This window comes from Astatotilapia calliptera, chromosome 11, assembly GCF_964374335.1.
Source record: "Astatotilapia calliptera chromosome 11, fAstCal68.1, whole genome shotgun sequence".
NCBI classification, from domain to species: domain Eukaryota; kingdom Metazoa; phylum Chordata; class Actinopteri; order Cichliformes; family Cichlidae; genus Astatotilapia; species Astatotilapia calliptera.
The window spans coordinates 33898644-33904714 of NC_137432.1; the positions used below are offsets into that span (position 1 = coordinate 33898644).

Here is a 6071-nt window from a genome sequence, read left to right on the forward strand (position 1 = left end):
AGGCAACAGTGTTGGTTTTGCCATTTCATTATTTTACTGTCGGGTCATTTAAAAAAACAAACAAACAAACAAAAAAAAAACCATACAGTAGGTTAGTAGGATTTGATCTGTCAGACTCTAAACACTTCTCAAATTACAATAATTTTGTGACACTTTCAAGGTAAAATTGAGCTTTGTGTCCAAAATTAATAATTTAATTAGCATTATTTTTTAAAACTTGTAACTTGTCAATCCTATCACCAATCCTAAATCTTGCCCTCTTCTCTCGTCTGTCTGTCAATTAGGCCTCACAAAGTGAGTTTCATTTTGTGTTCAAATAAGACTCCCAAGTTATTTTAACTCACCAGATGTCATTTTTCTAATGACCTCTGCAAAATCTAACTTCTTTTTGCAACCAGAGAAGATGCCCTCTGCTGGCCATTAGAAAAAAGAAATGCAGGTTCAAAGCTTTTCTGTGTTGGCTTCAATTTTCAGAGCCAAAAGCTAAGTCTATCTTTTATATACAGTCTATGGCTAACACCCAAATTTAGAGATAACTCAGTATAAATAGGTAAAACTAGCATGAATTAATACGTTTACCTAAATTTTACGCGTTTCATTTTTTTCCCCTTTCTCCATTTATTTTATTAGGGCCCAGTCACACAGGTCTGGAGACCAGCTGGCACCTCCTGGTAACACATAGACCACTAAGGAAAAATGTGTATGCAAAAACTGTTTGGCGAGTAAATGCTGAATATTGCTGACAGCTGAAAAAGGTCACAAAGGTATATACAGAACTGAAAACCAATTACTTTGTTCACCAGCAGATCGGGATGGTTACTCGTATTTTTTATGAAAGACTGACTTGTCTGCAGACATTCGCCAGCTTCTCGAGCAGTAGTGATTATGTGCAAGCGTGACGCAAACTGGGAATGGAAAAACCATCACCTTAATAATAAAAGTTGCTTCTTTTGAAATGTTCTGGTTGCAGTGTTAAGAGTTATCAACCAACCACTGTTAAGTCTTCCTGAAGGGAATGGTCTCCTCTTTCTGATTTCGCTCGCATTTTTCACAGTTTTACTGCTGCTCAAGTTGGCAGGCAACTTCACATCTTTTGTGCAAGCTACAGGGAACGAGCCAGTAGCAGATTACCTCCGCAAGGATGGTGCAGTAGCCATCTTTGGCAGCAACCACTCAGGGAAAAAATATTTTCTCCAGTGGTTGACAGGGGGTCACCAACTAGTCTGTAGGCAAGTGTGACTGATGGGGCAAAACTTTGTAGGAATACATCAAAAACTGATTTACAAAATTTTTAAAAAGCATTGCATTAGTGCTCCTCTGACTACAGAGTCTTATAGTGAAGTTATTAGAGCTCCAGACATTACTGCTCATCAGGTTTCTTATCATGTTAACATTTTTCAGATGGTGGAGGTGAGGTTTATCGAACCTGACACAGTCAAGTACCGATCTCAAAGATGTGTTTGCTTTTCAAAATGACACAAGATATAAGAGGATTACAGAGCTCATGAATATGCCCCGTTTCTATCCTCTGATTTATCACTTTTTTCTCTTTATCAGAAATGCTCATCTCCATCCATAACAGCCTGCCACACCACACAAAGGCCGATGCTCTCGTGCCTGAATAGTTTAGATTCAATTTCAGTTAAGAAGAGAAGAAAAGTTAAAAGTGTATTTGATCTTGTCAACGTTTTCGCGTGTGTCTGTGTGACGACTGTGCCCCCAACAATTCACAAACAGCTACCCCTCAGAGGAAACGAGCAACTGGTTGAAAATCTATTTTTATGATACACAACGTTTACTGAAACAACAGCAAGAAGGCGTGATGATTGGTGAATATCACCCTGTCAAAAACATCACTGAAGAACAGAGATAGGTAACGCTATTTATAATAGGCAAGACACAATGAAAAGAACAAACCGATCATTTTCTCCATCATTTACATCTCCAGAAGGGAAGAGAAAACCATAAAGGTATTACACAGCATCTGGTTATGTATCAAACCGTCAAGGCTTTGCAGACAGCATTAATTTTAAGTTCTCATACAGAAAGCTGTCTGCATGATGAGTGACCATTTTCCCATGTCATAGACTAAATATATAGAAGAATTTTCCTTCACCGTCCTGCCTTTAAAACAGGCTGGCAGGTACAACAACCGGGGCCAGCTTGCTCTGGAGCTCGGGCTTCGTTTGCCATTGATTTATATCTTAAACAACCTCTCCCGGTGCTTCCACTGCTAAAGGTGAGATGCACAGCCAGTGTTTGTGACAGAGATGGACTAGGAGCTGTGGCAAGAGAGAGAGGGATGATGCTGTTTTAAAAAATGCATCACCATTAAATCAAAGAGTAACCTTGAACGAGTTCAGGCCGGTGCCAGCTCGGTGACACGATCTGCCCTCAGCACGCCGTGCCACGGAGCATGCCAAACAGCGGGGAGAGGAGAGAGAGAGAGAGAGAGAGGGCTGCAGCGCTCTGATACAGGTTAGGCCTGTAGTGCTGGGTAGCAGTCCGGCTGGTTGCTGACCAAGGGCATTTACACAGGCATTTTGTCCAAGTTGGAGCAACCTGTTATGGGAAAACGAATGAGTCTGAAGCATGTCCTTGCAAACTGCCTTCAAAAGGTTGACTGAAAATAAATAACATCAATTAATCGATTAAACGCCCACCCCGCTATATGAAGTAAGAACGCCCACATTCCTCAGCAGCCGATGTCCAAAAATTGACCTTTTCACTCTTGAAATATGAATTATTCCTTAGGCTTCTTACAGCCACTGAATCTTTTCTGCTAAATTTAATAATCCCCAACACAGTCAAACACACACGCATCTCACTCAGCAGCTGCACAGCATCTCCTCCTCTCCTCTAGCACACAGGCAGGTTATGATGCATGGAGGAGCCGGAAGGAAGAAAGAAGATGAGGTCCAAAATTGCTTCGCTGTCTTATGCCACTTCATGAAACACTTGCACCTTTTAATCCATCAATTTGTGTTCCCGGACACAAATTTTCATCTAACTGGTTTCACGTGCTGATTTGTGTCCACGAACAGAAACCGAATATTTTTTAAAAGCAAGAAAAAAAGTCCTGGGTGGGTTAGCAATGGAAGAACATATTTAGCATGGTTTGAATCCAACAAATGGAAGGTTTTTACACTTCAACTGTGTTTTATTAGAAACTACTCAATGTGGTTTAAGCATTTAAAAACACTTTTTTTTAAAAAGGTTTAGGGACTAAAACCAACTTAGTTAGGTTTAGATAATGATCTTAGTTAGGGTTAAAATCATAGCCTGTATAAGACTGATGAAGTATCTCATCTTTAAAAGTAAAGCCAACACTATAGTGCCATAAATATACATTCTGTGTAATGGCCAGCAGAGGGCCATTACACAGACCCTTGTGATTTTGATTATCTAGATATTTGTGAGAAAGCAGCCCCTCATTCCCCTGATCTTGAACCTCACTAAACACTTTTCTGATAAGTTTCTGAACTCAGTCGCTAATTTCGAATCACACTGAATAAAATATGAAGTTCATTCTGTAAATTATGGTCATTCTAAGCATCAAAAAGGAGGATTATCTGGAATTTTCCAGTACTTGAAATTGACAAGCTTTTAGCCAATGAGCGTTCACAGTCAGTGGCTTGTGGTAACACCACTTAACTGTACTTCACAAACCAGTCACCGCTGTCTCAGTGACTCTGTCCATATTTTCAATTGTCTATGGTTAAAATAAAACAGTGGCCACTTTTTTCAAGGCTTGTTTTCTCGGTTGCCAGGGTGGCAAGTCTCTGCTGAAGACTGTTGATAACATACAGCTGACTGACACGAAACAACAAGACAATTCCTGTCCATGAATGTAAACAGAGATTTCTTTCCATTATTTCAAGTTGTGATGTGAGATTACACTAGATATTAATTATTATGTTGCCTTTGGTTTTCTAAAAATATCAAAAACACAGTAAAGATGGGCGAGACTTTTAAAATCCTTCCCCAAAAAAAGGACGTGTGATAGATTTTATATTCGTGCATAGACTGAAATCTTGCTGAAACACGCCTGAGCTAATAAAGTGCAGGAGCTGATAAATTAAAGCATATCAGTGTCATTTTCAGCGAGATGAAAAGATGTTTCATGCACATTTGTGCAGGTTACTTCTCAAAAGAAAACCCACAAAAGCAGGATGATATCAGACAAACCTGTCAGCTTGTTATAGTCTGATTCTCACCTCTGAAACCAGGCAAACACAGGAGAGAACAGAACAGTAAACTATGTCTATATGTGTGTTGACTTAGCAGTGATAATGCTAATGAGAAAAGCTGAGATTAATTATTTGAAAGTGGCACAGAATGTTCGAGAGCCTCGCTGCATTGTACTCCAGCATGCTTTGAACTGTTATGTGATGCATTTTCTTCTACATAAATAATAAAACTGGTGCAGAAAGATTTAACAGATTCCAGTAATGAAATAAATGATGCTCAAAGTTTCCTGGGTGAGGATTTGTCTTTTCGGTTTTTTTGCTTTCCTCTAATCCTTAAACAAAAACTACACCTGCAGTGCAGACTTAGAAACCAGCTTGCTACATGATGTTCAACTAACTATCATCACCACGTGCTGTGGGCTGGATCAGTGAAGCCCAGGCTAAAGACGTTTGCACCTTTAATCGAAGAGATATCTTAATATAAGAAGTTCAACTTCAACAGGACATCTATACATGATAAAGAAATGCTGCTGTAATAAATGAAAGAAAGATCTGTTAGCTGCAGCTTATTGACTGTCCTGTAATTATAAAACACAAAGTTAATTCACAGAATTTTCTATAGCAGAACCAAAAGAGAAAAACCTCAAAACAAAACAGGAACTTTCCTGTCATTTCACTTTTTTTTTTATCTATTACCTAATTACTGTAGTGTTGCATGAATGGCCACATGGGAGATATTTATCATTAAAGATAAAGCGGTAAAACTTATGAAAATACAGAAAAAGGTCCAAAATTACGCCTTCCTTCACATCTGTTGGGGACAAATTGGCTTCTTTGCCAGCCGATTGTGGCCCCCGGGCATTGTTTCACACGCCTGCTGTTGACAAAAGACTGCACGGGCACACTGACGTCACACCCTGGTTTTGGATTCTGAATTTGGAAGCCTCTGTGTTAGCATTTCATCTAACATTGGTTTTCCGGAGCCAGACTTAAGACTACCATGTGTAAATGGGTTTAGTGCCGAGTTATCAGGTGATTAACAGCTCCATCCATAGACTGTATAGGGGCAAAGCACACATATTAGCTAATTAAAGCTAACACACTAAAAAACAGTAACGTTTTACTCACCAAAACTAAAGCAAAGACCTCTTGAACCATGAGTGCTGCAGGCCGTATTATTTGTCAGGTAATTCAACGAAGAATGCTCCAAAGGCAGCGCACAGGTTTAATTCCACAAGTGTAATTAATGGAGGTAAGACCTAACAGACACCTATGGGGTTTGCTCTTGGCGCACCTGTCACTCAACACAGCCACGCCTCTAACTTTAAACCTTAACAAAATGAAGGGTATAGAAGGTGGTGTTCAGATCCCTGTTGTCTGGGAAAACAGTGTTGTCCACCTCAGTGTATCAAGTAATATGCACTAAAAGCTCATTTAAAAGCACAAAACAATATATATATATATATATATATATATATATATGATGTTACAGCAGAAAGCACTAGCTTGCACTTACATGCGTCCCTCGTGCAGTTAAAATAATCCACAAGAGACCACTTTGCAGGTCACAGGTTTAACTCACAGGACTCTCTGGCTCGTTGCCACCGTACACAGTACGACTCCACAGCTAGTTAGAGCTGTGGAGCCTGTATTAAAGTAAGGGTACAAAGAAACAAATAGAAAAATACTAATTTAACCATAAAATATTAAACTAAAATTAAACATCTCATTATGCTTAGTTTATCCATTAGGATTCAAAACCAAAAGATATTACCAACAATAATAATTTCAGTAGAATATGAAAACATATCAAAAACGTATTTACAGATATAATCAGACTGCATTTTGTTAACTTCTTGACCTCGTAGTTGAATCGTGTCC

The 6071-nt window shown here is 39.1% G+C and overlaps 1 long non-coding RNA gene across 3 annotated transcripts in view; it reads right to left on the bottom strand.

The window, feature by feature from the left end:
- Positions 1-6071, bottom strand: part of LOC113031815 (uncharacterized) — a 56740-nt gene extending 50669 nt beyond the window's left edge. Inside the window, exons 1-2 of one of the 3 annotated variants that reach the window (XR_003273795.2) lie at positions 6016-6071; positions 5707-5836 (exon numbers count right to left, since the gene is read on the bottom strand). This is a non-coding gene — a long non-coding RNA (uncharacterized LOC113031815). Of the gene's footprint in view, positions 1-5318; positions 5506-5706; positions 5837-6015 lie in introns of those variants that run through there. The other 2 variants (XR_003273794.2, XR_003273799.2) reach the window with 2 other exon arrangements.